The 17,447-nt window shown below is 39.9% G+C and overlaps 1 long non-coding RNA gene across 2 annotated transcripts; it reads left to right on the top strand.

The window, feature by feature from the left end:
• The first annotated feature begins 1,421 nt into the window (after positions 1-1,421).
• LOC131403963 (uncharacterized) lies at positions 1,422-16,106 on the top strand. 2 transcript variants are annotated; one of them, XR_009219672.1, is made up of 3 exons: positions 1,422-1,583; positions 12,782-12,886; positions 15,838-16,106. It is a non-coding gene; the product is annotated as an uncharacterized LOC131403963 (long non-coding RNA). The 2 variants fall into 2 exon arrangements; XR_009219673.1 differs by lacking the exon at positions 1,422-1,583 and adding an exon at positions 2,870-3,050.
• Positions 16,107-17,447: the final 1,341 nt, after the last annotated feature.

Below are 17,447 nucleotides of genomic sequence, written 5' to 3'. Positions count from 1 at the left end.
ATGAGTGACGCAATCCTCTTCCATCATAGCTAGAATTCAATAGATAGATCCAAAACCAATAAATCAGGCATAATCATGATATCTAGAGACAGAACCAAAACAGTTAAAAATGGTTATCTCTACAGAGTAGAAATGGGATGAGATGGAAGTCAAGTTTGATGGAAGTTTTAAAAACAAAGGAAACCAGCATTCAGTTTAACACTTTCTCTTTGGGAAAAACACAAGGAATACTGAAACTGCCGTCAAAACAAGGCTTTCGGTTCCTCCTGGATAGGAGCTAAGTAAAAATCAAGATCTCACCAACCTCAGCAAAAGAATGCAGTTCACTGTGACTGACAGGCACTTCCTTCAGAAACGAAGGGGCGAGGGGCATGAAGCGCCGCTGAACCTTCCCAATCCAGAAATTCCAAGCACAAAATCGAACTCGGACGGGATCACGGGAACGATAAAGAGAAAACTCAATAATGGCCAGAAGTCGACATACACATTAACAAACAAACAACAAAGTATTTAAGTGCATCCAGGAACTCTGAAAATTTCAACAAGCCTTCTGTCCAGCAGTCGGGGCACCTAGAGAAGGGGGCACTTATGAGACTTCTATCTCGTCCTAGACGTTTCTCAGATGCTGCTTTCACCGTAGGATCTAAAACAGCAACAAAAGTCCTTTCACACCAGGAGAAAACCTTTCGAGCACGGGCAGTAAACAACAAAAAGCTCGCCGCGGGGGGTGACTTTACAAGGCTGTGAGAGGCTGGGCTCAACACGTGCGCCTCGCTCTCCAGCTAACTCAGCGGACCAGGCGTGCGCAGCCCAACACCTTCGAGCCTGTTCTGAAACCCGAAACGCGCTGCGCCGAGAGGAAACAGCCTCGGGCGGGGCCTTCCGGGCCGGAAACAGCGGGCAGGGAGGAGCCGCCCTCCAGCGAGCACAGACCCCGCTCGGCCCTCGCCCCGCCGAGGCCGCTCTCCCAGGGCCCCGAAAACGAGTGTCGGCGACCAACCGCGTGTCGGGCCGCGGCCGCCCGCGGGGCCCACAGAGCAGCGCGGGCCCCGGCGCGGCACCCCGGGGACAGGCGGCGGGTCCCGAGGGCCGCGGCCGAGACGCGCTGGGGCTCCGGGCTTGCCGCCAGGCGCCTCCTCACCTTCTCTTCCACGCAGTCGACAATGATGGACGGGGACTTGCGGCTGAGCCAGCGACAGAAAGCCGGGCCTCCCATAGCAGCGGCGCGGCCCCCGACGAACGTAACCAGACAGACAGGCGGGAGCGGCAGCCGCGGCACCGGGACTTCCTCCCACGTGCGCGCCGTCGACGGAAGTGATGTCACGGCGCCGCCGCCGCAGGGGAAGCCGGGAAGGAGGCTCCGGGCCGGGCTGGTTGTCGGATTCCGGGTTCTACGGCTGACCGGGTGGTGGGGGCTGCGGCTGGCCTCGCTTGCGGCGTTAGCTTTCAGTGGTGCCAGCCCTGAAGCCCGAGGTCGACCTCATGTGAGTCGCGGGGAATCCCGGGCTGCGCCGGCGTCTTGCTTCCCCAGCCCTCGGCTTCCACTGGGGCGGGATCCCCGTGCTCCACAGGCGCCCGGGGAGGTAGGTCTTCCTTGCCGGTTTGATCACCTCCTTTTTCTCACCCATCTCAATTCAGAGTAGAATCAAAGCATCTGAACACACTCATTATTTCTATGTCCTGGTTTCTCCCGGTTTTGTGCCACAGTACATACTTGGACCATGAAAAGGAATATTTTTAGGTATTTTACACGAATGATGGCTGGTTTGGTTTGCGTAACTCCCTTTAGTTATAAAATGGGATCTAGCCAGCATTTAGCATCTAATTCAACTTTCCAGCTACATTTATGAGTATAAAATAATTGCTGATATCACTCTCCAGCATTTATTTGAGCGCTTACCACGTACTAAAGCTTTGGCTAAGGGATTATCTCATTTAATTGTCACGTGAACCTTCTGAGAGTGTTACATATTATCATCTTCATGTAACAGATGAGAAAGCCGAGCTGTAAAGGGGTTAAGTTACTTGCTTATTCATACTGCTGTGTTTCAGTCCAAGTAAAGATCATTTAATGCTCTGACCTTACACTAACAGGATGCTTTTATCCTTTATTTTCTGATGGCTTCAAATCCTTTTTTTAAGCATATACAAAGAGATCTGGAAGAAGAGAGATTTATGTCCATTTGTTCAAGCTTGGAAGTGTTTCTCCATGGAATCCCCTCTTGGCTTGACAAATCACGCTCAGTCTTCAAGGCTCACCTCAACAGGCCTTTATGAAAGTATTTCTCCGTGCTACCTGGTGTGCAAATATTTACTGCCCCTTCCTCTGTGGTCTGATGCCACTTTAAACTTCTTTAAACTGTTTAAACTGCTGGTGTGGAAATTAAGAGAAATGGTTAGCCCATGTTTTACTTAAGGACAGCCAGAACTATTCCGGAGTATTATGTCTATTGTGAAGTCCCTCACTTCTGGAAACAGGCCCTCCTCATCAAGTATTTGGTTCCCCTAGGAGGTGCTGTGTTCTTGTAAGACCACACACAAGGTAGGTGATTGAACAGCTGGGCACATTGGGCCATTGAGAGTCCTTGCCCAGCATTTTTGAACTGAGAACCATAGGAAGGCAAGGCAGTCCCTCCCAGATAGCTGAAAGCTGAAAGAGAATGGGACTTGCTGCCAGTCCGCAATGAGAGAAGCAGATTTAAGTCCCTGGTTCCAGTGGTTTTTGAGTACAGCTAAATCCCTCTTCCTGCAGTTTGGTTGGTAAACCTATTCTTTAATTCTATGAGCCAGTAAATTCTCCTTTTGTCCCACGCTAGTTTGGGACAAAACAATGGAGGCCAGAAGGCAGTGGGATAGCACATATAAAGTGCTGAAGGAAAAAACTGTTAACTAAGAATTCTATATTCAGGAAAGGTACTGTTCAAAAATGAAGAAAAAATAAAGACTTTGCCAGATAAACAAAAATTGAGAGAATTCATTGCTAGTAGACCTGATTTACAAGAAATACTAAAGAAAGTTCTTCAGGCTGAAAACAAGTGACCCCAGTAAAGGTAATTATACATATTTTTTATCCTTTCTATTCTTAACTGATTTAAAAACCAATTGTATAAAATAATATCACACAACGTATCACGGCTTCAAACGCACAATTTAATATAAGTGTAATATATTTCCTAGTAACAGCCCAAAAGGAGGTGGATGGAAGCAAAGTTGCAATGAGCTAAGGAAATGACTGCAGATGGTAAAATGATAATTATAACAAAGCAATGTAAAAAAAGGGAAAATGGGAATCAAGCTACATAGCAGTAAAGGTTCTACATATTACCGAAATTAAGCTAGTACAAATCTAAAGCTGATAAGACGTATATAGTAAACCCTAGAGCAATTACTTAAAAAAATTCAAAAAAAAAAACTAAAAAACAGATCACTAATGAAATTAAAATGCTACATTAGAAAATACATATAGAAAACAAAAACTAAAATGGCAGATGTAAATCCAACTCTATCAGTAACATTAAATGTGAATAGATTGAACAATCAAAAGGGAAAGATTGTTAGATTGGATTTAAAAAAAACACGATCCAACTATATGTTGTCTACAGGAGACACACGAGATTCACAGAGACAAAAACACTGAAAGTAAATGGATGGGGAAGAATATCATGCAAACAGCAACCACAAGAAAGCTGGAGTGGCTGCACTAACATCAGACAAAATAGACTTTAAAACAAGAATACTAGAGAGAGTGACATTTTATAATGATGAAATGGTCAATAGTTCAACACATAACAATTAAAAACATATATGCATCTATTAACGGAGCATTGAAATACATGAACCTTTTAATAGAAATGAAAACAGACAATTCAACAATAGTTGGAGACTTCAATACCCCACTTTCAATAATGTATAGAACAATTAGACAGAAGATCAACACGGAAATAGACGACTTGAACAACACTACAAACCGACCAGATCTAACAGACTTCTACAGAGCACTCCATCCAACAACAGAAGATACATTCTCAAGTACATAGGGAACATTCTCCAGATCAAATGTTGGGCTATAGAACAAACCCCAATAAATTTAAAAGCATAAAAATAATACAAAGTATGTTCTCCAACCATAATAAAATAAAATTAGAAATCAATAGTAGGAATAAATTTGGCAAATTCATAAATATGTGGGAATTAAACAACACATTCATGAATAACCAATGAGTTGAAGAAGAAATCTAAAGGGAAATCAGAAATCGCTGGTTCTTTGAAGAGATCAACACAATTGACAAACCTCTGTCCAGTCTGACCAAGAAAAAGAGAGAAGATTCAAATTACTTGAATCAAAAACAAAAGAGAGAAAACAACACTAAGATATCACCTCACGCCCGTTAGGATGGCTATAATCACCAAGCCAAAAAACAACAAACACTGGAGAGGATGTGGAGAAACAGGACCCCTCATACACAGCTGGTGGGAATGCCAACTGGTGCAGCCTCTATGGAAAACGGTATGGAGATTCCTCAAAGCATTAAAAATAGAGATGCCCTATGATCCAGCTATCCCACTACTGGGAATCTATCCAACGAACCTGAAATCAACAATCCCAACGGCCTTATGCACCCCTATGTTCATTGCAGCATTATTCACCATAGCCAAGAAGTGGAAGCAACCTAAGTGTCCCTCGACTGATGACTGGATCAAGAAAATGTGGTATATGGAATACTACTCAGCCATAAAAAAGACAAAATCGTCCCATTTGCAACAACATGGATGGGCCTGGAGGGTATTATGTTAAATGAAGTAAGCCAGAAAGAGAAAGACAAACACTGTATGATCTCACTCATATGTGGAATATAAACCAACACATGGACAGAGAAAACTGTATTGTGGTTACCAGGGGCAATGGGGGTGGGGGGTGGGCACAAAGGGTGAAGGGAGACATATATATGGTGATGGACAAACAAAAACGTACAACCCAAAATTTCACAATGTTAAAAACTATTAAAACATCAATAAAAAAAAAGACAAAACTGGAAGAAAAAAAAGAAAAAGAGAGGACAAGATTACCAACCTTACAGAAACAAAAAGGATTATAAACAAATACTATGAATAATAGTACACAAATTAGATAACTTAGATGAAATACACAAATTACTAGGAAAACACAAACTACAAAAACGACTCAAGATAATCTGAATAAACCTATAATAAGTGAAGAGATTGAATCAGTAATCCACAAACTATGCACAAAGAAAAGCCCAGGCCTAAATGGTTTCACCGCTGAAATCTACCAAACACTCAAGGAAGAATTAACACCAATTCTTCCAAAAAAAAAAAAAAGAGGAAGAAACACTTTCCAACACATTTTATGGGACTAATATTACCCCGATACCAAAATCAGACAAAGATGTCACAAGAAAGCAAAACTACAGGGGCCAGCCTGGTGGCGTAGAGATTAAGTTTGCACGCTCCACTGTGGCGGCCCAGGGTTCACAGGTTTGGATCCTGGGTATGGACCGATGTACCGCTTGTCAAGCCATGCTATGGTGGTGTCCCATATGAAAAAAAATAAATAGAGGAAGATGGGCACGGATGTTACCCCAGGGCCAATCTTCCTCCGCAAGGAGAGGAAGATTGGCAACGGATGTTAGCTCAGGGCTAATCTTCCTCACCAAAAAAAAAAAAAAAGAAGAAAGAAAACAAAACTACAGACTAATATCTCTTACGAACATGGATGTAAAAGTCCTCAACAAAATACTAGCAAACTGAATCTAGCAATATATAAAAAGAATTATACACCATGACCAAGTGGGATTTATCCTAGGGATGCAAAGTTGGTTTAACATCCAAAAATAATTAATGTAATACATCATACAAATAGAATGAAAAACAAAAAATTACAAGACCATCTCAGCAGATGTAGGAAAAAGCATTTGACAAAATCCAACACGCTTTCATGATTTAAAAAAAAACTCAATAATCTAGGAACAGAAGGGAAGTTCCTCAATATAAAGGGCATCTACAAAAAATCTCCAGTTAACATCATACTTAATGGTGACATACTGGATGGTTTCCCTTTAAGATTAGGAACAAGACAAAGATTTCCACTCTTGCCATTTCTATTCTAAATTGTAGCGGAGGTTCTAACCAGGGCAATTAGGCAAGAAAAAGAAATAACAGGCATCTATATCGGAAAGGAGGAGGTAAAACTATCTCTATTTGCATGAAGTGATCCTGTATATAGAAAATCCTAAGGAGTCTACCAAAAAACTTTTAGAAGTAATAAATGAGTTCAGCAAGGTTGCAGGATACAAGATCAATATACAAAACCCAATTGAATTTCTATACATTTGCACTGAAAAACCCAAAAGTAAAATTAAGAAAACAATTCCATTCACAATAGTATCCAAAACCAGGAATAAATTAACCAAAGAAATGCAAAACTTATACTCTGAAGTTGATTCTAAATTCATACGGAATTCTAAGGCAACAAGCTACAACTAACAAAACAATTCTGAAAAAGAAGAATAAATAGTGTAAGACTCATACTTCCCAATTGCAAAAGTTACTACAAAGCAACAGTTGTCAAGACAGTGTGGTACTGGTACAAGGACAAACATACAGATCAATGGAACAGAACTGAAAGACCAGAAATAAACCTATACACCTATGGTCAACTGATTTTTCACAAGGGTGCCAATGGTGCTGTGACAATTGAATAGCTGCTATATGCAAAAGAATGAAGTTAGACCCTAACCTTATACCATAAGCAAAAGTTTACTCAAAATGGATCATACACTTCAATTTCAGAGCTAAAACTATAAAACACTTAGAAGAACACACAGGCATAAATCTTCATGACCTTGTATTTGGCAATGGACTCTTAGATCTGACACCAAAAGCAGAAGCAACTAAATAAATGAATAAATAAGTTAAACTTCATCATCAAAATTAAGAACTTTTATGCTTCAAAAGACACTATCAAGAAAGTGGAAAGACAATCTAGAATGGGAAAAAATATCTGCAAATCATATATCTAATAAGGACCTTGTATTCGGAACATATATTAAAAAGCTCTTGGGGCCAGCCTGGTGGTGTAGTGGCTAAGTTCGCGTGCTCCACTTTGGCGGCCCAGGGTTCATGGGTTCTGATCCAAGGCACAGACCAAAGTACCGCGTATCAAGTCATGCTGTGGCTGCGTCCATATAAAGTAGAGGAAGACGGGCACGGATGTTAGCCCAGGGCCAATCTTCCTCAGCAAGAAGAGAAGGATTGGCAACAGAAGTTAGCTCAGGGCTGATCTTCCCCACCTCCTCCCCCAAAAAAACTTCTTACAATTCAGTAATAAAAAGACAACCCAATTTAAAAATAGGCAAAGAATTTGAACAGATATTTCTCCAAAGAAGATATACAAATGGCCAATAAGCACATGAAAAGATGCTCAGTATCATTAGTCATAAGGGAAACGCAAATCAAAACCACAATAAGATACCACTTCATACCCACTAGAATGGCTAAAATTAACAAGTTAGATAACAAGTGTTAGTGAGAATGTGGAGAAACTGGAACCCTCAAACACTGCTACAGGAATGTAAAATGTTGCAGCCACTTTGGAAAATAGTCTGGCAGTTTCTCAAATAATTAAACATAGAGCTACCATGTAACCCAGCAATTCTACTCCTAGGTATATATCCAACAAATGGAAACATGTCCACACAGAAACTTGTACATGAATGTAACAGCATCACTCATAATAGTCAAAAGGTGGAAACAACCCAAATGTCCATTGACACACAAACAGATAAACAACATGTGGTATATCCACACAATGAAACATTATTTGGTCATAAAGAAGAATGAGATACTGACATATGCTACAACATAAATGTACCTTGAAAATATAATGCTAAGTGAAAGAAGCCAGCCAAAAAAAAGACCATATACTATATGATTCTATTCATAGGAAAGTCAGAATAGGGAAATCTATAGAGACAAAAAAGTAGCTTAGTGGTTGCTTAGGGATGGGGTAAACAGGGTCAGGGGATAAAGGGATGGTAGCTGAAGGGTTCAGGCTTCTTTTTGAGGTGATGAAAATATTCTAAAATTTACTGTGGTGATGGTTACACACATCTGTGAATATATTAAAAAAAAACACTGAATTATAAACTTTAAATGGGTGAATTGTATGGTATGTGAATCATATCTCAATAAAGCTGCCTAAAAAATCTAGCAGCCAGCTCCAAAGAAAACCATCATAGTGAAGAAAGCAGAATGTAGGGTCAGGGAGCAACATCACTTTTGTTCATCATTAATCCTTCCTGCCCTTAAAGCCATGCCTGCATGTTTGCAAAAAAAAAAAAAGGACTAAATGAAGTAGACGAGGGACAGGAAAAAAGCAGGGTAGGAAACCTGGATTTCACCACATGAAAAGAGCACAATTCTACACTATGCAATGTCACCAAAAATTAGACATAAAAATATCCTCACTTATACCTGGACATACAAACTACTAAAAACTAACTTACCAAATAAATTTCTGAAACATCAAATGAGTCTGTGTTAAGGCACTGTTTGAAGAACTTAACTTGTATTAATTGATTTAACCCACACAACCACCCTATGTGGTACATATATAGCTGATCTTCATTATTTACAAGTTCCATATTTGTGAATTCACCTACTCACTAAAATTTTTTTGGAATCCCAAATCAGTATTTGCAGCATTCTCATGGTCATTCGCAAACATGAGCAGAGCAGTGAAAAATTTCAGTCTATCAACACACACGTTCCAGTTGAGGTCAAACAAGGTGACACTCTGCCTTATTTCAGCTCTCATACAGAAATGACCAGAGGATAGAGATGGTAGGGAGCAGTGTGGTGTAATGCAAGAAGCTCCAGTTCTTTCGAGTTTAGGAGAGTTTAAGTCATTTTCCCAAGATCAGAAAGCTAACGAATGGAGGACTGCATGAGCCAAGGACACAAAGTGAAGAAATTGATGGTTGAATGAATTAATTGTTAAAGGGCTAAAAAAAGAGATAAAACGAGATCATAAAAAATACTTAAACCAAAAGAAGAAGAAATGGAGAACGGAAACAAAAAAACAGATGAGACAGAAAACAAACAGTAAGATGACAGATTTAAATCTAACCATATCAATAATCACATTCAACGTAAATGTTCTAAATGCCCCAATTACAAGGCAGAGATTGTGAAAACAGTATGGCAGTTCCTCAAAAATGTAAACATGGAATTACCATATGATGTAGCAATTCCACTCATAGGTATATACCCAAAGAAATTAAAGCAGGAATCACTCACAGGTATACACCCAAAGCATTGATGTGGCATACAGATACTGGTCCACCAATGATCACAGCAGCATTATTCACAATAGTCAAAAGGTAAAAATAACCCAAGTGTCCAAACAAAATGTGATAAACACATACAATGGGATATTAGTCAACCTTAAAGATGAATGAAACTCTGATGTATGCTAAACATGGATGAAACTAGAAAACATGCTAAGTGAAATAAGCCAGACACAAAATGCCGAATACTATATGATTCCACTCATCTTAGGTACCTAGAATAGGCAAATTCATAAGACAGAAGGTAGGTTAGAAGGGAGAACGGGGAATTATTGTGTAATGGGTATAGAGTTTCTGTTTAGGATGATGAAAAAGTTACAGAAATGAAGAGTCACAATGGTTTCACAATATTGTAAATGTACTTAATGTCAATGAATTCTAAACCTTATAATGGTTAAAATGGCAATTTTTATGTTGCGTATATATTGCCACAATAAAAAAAAAAAGGGCAGAGATCATCAAACTATAAAAAAGCAAGACCCAAGTGTATGTTGCCTACAAAAACAAACACTTTAAATATAAAGACACAAACAGGCTAAAAGTAAAAGGATGGAAATAGACCATGCTAGCACTAGTCAAAAGATCTGGCTACATTAATATGGGACAAAGTAGACTGCAGAGCAAAGAATATTACCAGGGATAAAGAGGACCACTTTATAATGATAAAGGAGTCCATTCATCAAGAAGACATAACAATCCTAAGCATTTATGTACCTAATAAAAGAGCTTCAAAATGCAAGGAGCAAAAAACAATGGAACTAAAAGAAGAAACAGACAAATCCAAAAAATTATAATAGGAGATTTCCACACCCCTACCAATAATTGACAGAACAAGGAGACAGAAAATCAGTAAATGTTGTTCAAGTCTTTCATATCCTATCAACAAACGTGATAACATTTATAGAACACTCCACCCAATACCAGCAGCACATATATCTTTTTAAAGTCAAAATGAAACATTTACCAAGACCACATCCTGGGACATACAACAAATCAGATAAGCTTTTAAAAGATTCAAATTATGCAAAGCATGTTCTCTGACAGGGGAACTAAATTAGAAATCAATAACAGAAAAAAGTCTGGAAAATCCCCCAAATATTTGAAAATTAAATAATACTCTTCTAATAACACGTCATAAAATTTTTCGTTTGATTAGAAATTTGTCAACTATCCTTTTTTTCTATAACTGTTCAGCGTAAGGAGCCAGCACAGTTTACTTAAAGCATCCCTCATTTATGGACATTTCAGTTATTTCTGACTTGTTTTTTTTTTGCTATTATAAACAGTATTGTCTTGAACATCCTTGTAGGTAAATTTTCTTCCACATCTGTGGTTATTTAATCATAACACTAGGCATGAAACTGCCTGACTCAAAGGGTAGGTTGGATTGTAACACTTTTAGTGTATATTGCAAATCGTTTTCCAGAAAAGTTATTTCCATTCACAAGAGTGCTTGTTTACCTCCAGCCTTGCCAGCATTAGGGTTTATCATTTTTGTTGTTTTGCTGATTTAATAGATGAAATACACTATCTCGTTATTTTACCTTCATATATATTATTCTATCATACAGAGGTGGGACTTTTTCGTATTCTTATAGAGCATCTGTGTTTCTTAATTTCACCATTCAACTAATGTTCATTTTAAGAACCCACCCAAACCAGACATTGTCTAGGTTTTATTGTCGGTAACCTAATGATGGTCCCTTGTTTGTTTTCCCGTCAGAGTCCAATCCTTCATCCATCTTAAATATTTTTTTCTAAAAATTACATTTTAAAAATTAGTGCAAAAAGTTAGAATAAAGTTAATGTATGCCATGGCAAGAATAATTAAGCATTAAAAAAGGAAACACCTGAAAACTAATTCCTTCTCTCTTCCCTGACTCCTCAGGTCCCCAGATCTCTCCCACCTCAAGCAACCATTATCACCTGAATTGAGCTTCCTTCCAGAATATTCTATACTTACACATCCATCTTCTATTATATAAATGACAGGATACTGTACATATCATTCTGCGCTTGGTTTTTTCCACATAATAGGTAGCTTATTTCATATCAGTACTTAAGGTTAAAAACAACTAACAAAAATGTTTATTTTGTGCCAGACATTGTTCTAAGCACCTTTAGGTCTAATGCTATCTCATTAATTGGTAGAACAAGCTTATAGGGTAGGCATTGTGTTGTCATCCTTATCTCAAAGTGAGGAAACTGAGGCACAGTGATGTTAAGTAACCTACAAAGGCCGCAAAGTTAGTGAATGGATCAGAATTTAAACACAGGCAGTCTGACCCAGAGCCTTACCCACTATAGTATATTGTCACTCTCATCTCATTTTAAAAAACAGTTGTATAATCTGATTTCTGTCTCTATGGATTTGCCCATTCTGGACATTTCATATAAATGGAATCATATGCTATGTGGACTTTTGTGACTGGCTTCTCTCACTGAGCATCATGTTTTCAAGGTTCATCCATGTTGTAGCGTGTGTCAGTGCTTCACTCCTTTTCATGGCTGAGTAATATTCTGCTATATGGATGGACCACGTTTTGTTTATCCAGTCATCTGTTGATGGACATTTGAGTTGTTTCTAATTGGGGGAGAAGGAAATGGGGGATGATTGCTTAATAGGTATGGGGTTTCTTTTTGGGGTGATAAATGTGTCTGGGAACTGGATAGTGGTGATGTTTGTACAACACTGTGAATGTGCTAAATACCACCGAATCGTACTTTAAATGGTTAAAATGGTGAACTTTATGTTATGTGAGTTTTACTTCAGTAAAAAAAAGAAGACTTCATGGTATTTCATTGTATGGCTTCATTGTTCATTTAACGTGTTCTAAATTCTTGGACACATGGGTACTTCTAGCCTTTCATTACTAATGAAAATATTGCATTAAATACATGTGTCCACACATCTTTGTGCCGATGTGTATCTGTAGGCCAATAGCCTTTTAAATGCCTATAGGATTCGATTTCCCTACACCTAGGCTTGGAGGCTCCACCCCACGTTTATTTCCATCTAGGTGGTGGGTCACATGGTGGCAGCCTCAGACCATTCCTGGGAGTGTGTCCCATGAGGACAACAGCCACCTCCCAGAACCTTATCCTCTGCAAATCTTCTCCTCCAGGTTATTGACTTCAAGGCATTTGCCCAGCTCTTCATCTTGGGGAGCTCCCGGGTGTCGGGCATTTTCCAGATTGGACCCTTGGCTGGTATCATGGCCTACCTGTTCACCATCATCAACAGCCTGCAGGGGGCCTTCATCTTCCTCATTCACTGTCTGCTCAATCGCCAGGTATGTAGCTGCTGCCCTCGCTGTCCCTGATGCCCCTCCTTCCAGGGGACATGCCTGTGCCAGCATACTTCCCTGCATCTGGGAGTGATTCATCTCCCCCTGATGTGTCTCCATCTCCAGGTACGGGAAGATTACAGAAGATGGATTACCAGGAAGACCACACCCGGATCCCAGTCCCAGACATCAGGGGTCATACTGACATCCTTTGCCTTCACTTCCAAAACGGTGAGAGACTGTGTGGTTTATGAAGGTTCTGGTCAAACAGAATGCTTGCTTCTTAGCAATCCCAACACCACCATATGTTGAGCGTCTACTGTGAGTTAAGTGTGTCCATGTACATTAGTTCATTTGATGGAGGGTAGGGTTTAAGAGTGGAGGTTCAGGAGCCAGGCTGCCTAGGTTTAAATCCCAGCTCTGCCTCTTAGGAGCTGTGTGATCTAAAAAAGATAAACTCATGGGGGCTGGCCCCATTGCCTAGTGGTTAAGTTTGGTGTGCTCCGCTTTGGTGGCCCAGGTTCGGCTCCCAGGTGCAGACCCACACCACTCGTCAGTGACCATGCTGCTGCAGTGCCCCACATACAAAATAGAGGAAGACTGGCAACAGATGTTAGCTCAGGGTGAATTTTCCTCAAGCAAGAAAAAAAGATAAAATCGTGACTCATACAGATATAAAATGAGCATACATTAAGGATTTTATTCCACTCATCAATCAGTGAAAGAACCAGGCAGATGTTATAACTGGCTCAAAAGAGAACACAAAGAACAGACATATATGTATATAATATATAATATATACAGTGTATATAATGTATACATAATACATCATACACATAATGTATACAACGTATACATAATACATAAAACACATATAATGTATAGAACGTATACATAATACATAATATACATATAATATGCATACAGTGTATACATGATATATATTATATATTGCATAATATATATGCAATTTATCCAATGTATATCATGTATACATAATACATAATACACATATAATATATACAATGTATACATAATACATAATATATATCACATAATACACGTATATGTCTGTTCTTTGCTGTTCTCTTTTGACCCAGTTATAACATCTGCCTGGCTCCCTCATTGATAATTATATATACATAATATATATAATATAATGTTTAATTATATAATATATAATTATACGTATAATTATTAATATTATAAAGTACATATAAAATTTCATATACCTATATGTTATATATGTATTACATATATATGCATTATAATACCTATGAATTATAATACATATATATAATTTCAGGAATATTGAAATGAATGTGCAAATGGACGCAAAACTGTTTTTTCCATGGAATTATTTTGCATCTCTGTCAGTTATTTAAAATTTACAGAATTGTAAAATATCTCCCACATAGATCAGAATTGGACAACCTGGAGATGTGTGCTCTGACAATACATCATTTTCCATGGAAGTACTCATTTTTCTCTACACCATAGATCTCATCCAGTCTCACAGCCATAAACACCATTTATTAGCAATGACCCCAAAATATTAAACAATGTGCAGTCCAGCTCCTTCTCCTGAATTCTACACTCATATAACCAACCACCTACCAAGTGCCCCCACTGAGATGTCTAACAGATGTCACAAATGTAACATGTTCCAATCTGAGCTTCTGATCCCCCACCTCTCATATCCATGGAGGGTTCCCTATCCTTCTGTTGCTCAGCACAAGGCCATGGAGTTATCCTTGACTCTGCCTTTCTTCTTACCCTCCATCTCTGATCCATCAGCAAATCCTGTTGACCATTCCTCAGAATGTATCCAGAATCTGATCGCCTGTCTGTTCCTTTGTTGCTTCTATTCTGTTCCAAATCCTATTGTCTGTAGCCAGGATTATGGAAATAGCCTCATAAAGGGTCTTTCTGCTTCCCCTCTTGCCTTTTCCCTGCCCCACCTTTGGTCTGTTCTCCTTGCAGCAGCCAGAGGGCGCCTGTGAACTCCTGAGTCAGGTCACATCCCTTCTCTGCCTACAACCCTCTATGGCTCCCACCTTACTCAGTAAAAGCCAAAGTCCTCCTGATGGCCCACAAGGCCCTGTACGATCAGACCCTCTTTTCCTCCTTGACCTCATCTTCTGTTAATCTCACTTCCCTCTGCTCCACCCATGCTGGCCTGCTCAGGATTCTTCAGACACGCCAAGCTCACTTGCTCTTTAGGAATCTTGACCTGGATGCTCACTCTGCCTTGAATGTTCTTGTCCTGATACCCACATGGCCAACTCCCTCACCTCCTTCAAATCTTTGTTCCAATCATTTGTTATCAATAGTATTTCCTCTGGCAACTCTATTTCGTACTGCCTCCTTTTCTCCTACCCTGACATTCATGCTTCTCCTGCCCCTAATCCTGATTTTCTTTTCATAGCGCTTGCCACTTCCTAACATGCTATAACTTCCTTATTTATTTATGGTCTTCCATCTCACACTAGAATGTCTTATTTTTTCACTGACATATTCCAAGCTCAAGTAACTAAGATCCAGTGGCTTAATTAAATAGCGAATTATTTTTTTTGCAAGAATAGAAGCCCAGAGTTAGGTGTTGCTGGTATTGGTTCTATTGCTCAGTGGTATTATAAAGGATTTAGGATCTTCCCGGTTTTCCAATCCACTAGCAGCATGTTGGCTTTTCTTCAAAATGTTTTTTATGGTTGCAAGGTGGGTGCCATAGCTCCAGACATCACGACCATGTTCAAGGCAGAAAGAAGAGGGATGCGGCAGAAGCAGCAGCCTCTCCTTTCATGCCTCTCCCTTTAACAGGAAACAGAAGCTTTTCCCAGAAACCCCTCAGCAGATTTCCCTTTCATCTAATTGGTCAGAACTGCATCACATGACCACTCCTAGTTACAAAAGAATTTGACAAAACAAGTATTTGGCTTTCTAGCTTCTAGAACGAGAGCTATCAGTGGTGAAGAGGTTAAGAATGGCTTTTGAGTTTGCCTGCAGTGCCTGCCATGCTAGAGATAATCACTGTTAACATTTTAAGGTTTATCCTTCTAGTCTGTGTTGCTATATTTCTCTCTCTCTGTATTTATAAGACCCATGCCCCTATAGATATGACCCCTGGGATCATGTTTGTACTAATCTTGGTACTGATTCCAGTTCTGATTTCTCTCTCACAGGGTTAAAGCTCTTTCTTGCTTTCAAATACACTATGAAGCAACATTTGAGGACAGCAGGTGCCGGCAGGAGCTGACGCTGAAATCTTCTCTTCATGGCTTAATGTGGAATTGCAGATCTCACCAGCCCCAGGACTCTCTGGGTGATTCAGAGCACTGATGGGTGGGGCGTTCTTCCCACGTTCCATGCGCTGGTGAGAAACAAGACTTTCTGTTCCAGATTAAGATTTTATCTTCTATGTTCTGCAGCCCTTTGAATTTCCAGAGTTTTGAGGAAATAACAGATCCTAGTGCAATGGCATGACCAAGAACATCTGGCTACCGTTTTGTTTTCTCCTAAGTTCTTTGGCGTGTGGCTGCAAGCCTGCCTCTCCAGCACCTGTCACAGAGTATGGAAACGGCTTCAGGAAATGGCTTGTCTTCTGACCGACTGGCTTACCCTTTAACAAAGACTCCTCCTGCCTTTAAAGAAATGGCCAGTAAAACTGTAACGAGAGCCCCAGGGGATAAACAAAGCTCACTGACGTATAGGCTACTTTGGCACAAACACTTAAAAGAGTTATGTTGGTAAGCAGGAGTGTCAATGGAGCAGAATTCCAGCGTTTCACAGAGAGTTGAAGGACTTGATGACAAAGCCTTGGGAAATATTTTGGTTTCCTGGAAACTTTCGGGGAACCAACATCTCCTTTCCTTCCAGGAACTGTTTTGTGACTTGGCTAGGATTCACACTGCTCACAAAGTTATCATCATCCTGCCTTGCTCTTCGTCTCCCATAAAGTGTTGAGTGCCAAGGAGAGAAGAAGGAAAATTTAAAATGTACATATCCTCCCTTCCATGGCCACTCTCCAGCCTGCCTCCTCAAAGTGTGGTCCGTGGACCAGAAGCATCAGCATCCCTTTGTTAGAAAAACAGGATCTCAGGCCCCACTCCAGTTCTGCTGAACCAGAACCTGTGGTTTAATGAGATCCCCGGGGGATTTGTGTTGTGCGTGAGTGAATGCTCTAGAATATTCTTCTGTTTTCCATGCTTATGCCAGAGCTTGTTTTTAAAACTAGAAAGGAAAACATATTCTTGGCTTTAGGACTTTGCATCTGCCATTCTCTCTTCCTAGGACACCTTTCCTCAAAATTGGGCTAATTTTTGCCCTCTCTTTGAGTCTCAGCTTAGTCATCACTTCCACCAGGAAGCACTCTTTAGATCTCTTCAAGTGGGATTGGATGTCACCTCTGCGTGTCCTCTGAGGCTTCATGCTTTCTAGCTCTGTATTATAATTTCTTTTCTTCCTGAGTGTCTCCAATTAGATTCTGAGCTCCATAAGTGCAGGGAAGTATAGTCAGTGGATTCTTCATAAATATTTTGAATGAAAGCGTGAATGAATGGTTCCTCTCCATTTTGAAGATGAGCAAACTGAGGCTCAGAGAGGTTAAGTAACTTTCCCATCATTACACAGCTGTAGCGGGCTGAGCTGGGCTTTGAACTCTTGACCAGAGAGCTCCTCTTCCAGGCCACTAGTCCTTCTCCTTCTCTTTCTTTGACCCTAGGAATTCTTAGTTTGGGGATACAGAGAAAAGACTAACTATTTACTTTGAGTCAACTTATCATTTAGGATTCAG

Source organism: Diceros bicornis, unplaced genomic scaffold (assembly GCF_020826845.1).
Source record: "Diceros bicornis minor isolate mBicDic1 unplaced genomic scaffold, mDicBic1.mat.cur scaffold_97_ctg1, whole genome shotgun sequence".
Lineage (NCBI taxonomy): Eukaryota > Metazoa > Chordata > Mammalia > Perissodactyla > Rhinocerotidae > Diceros > Diceros bicornis.
Note: the sequence above shows the minus strand (reverse complement) of the source record. Positions and strands in the feature narration are given on the sequence as shown.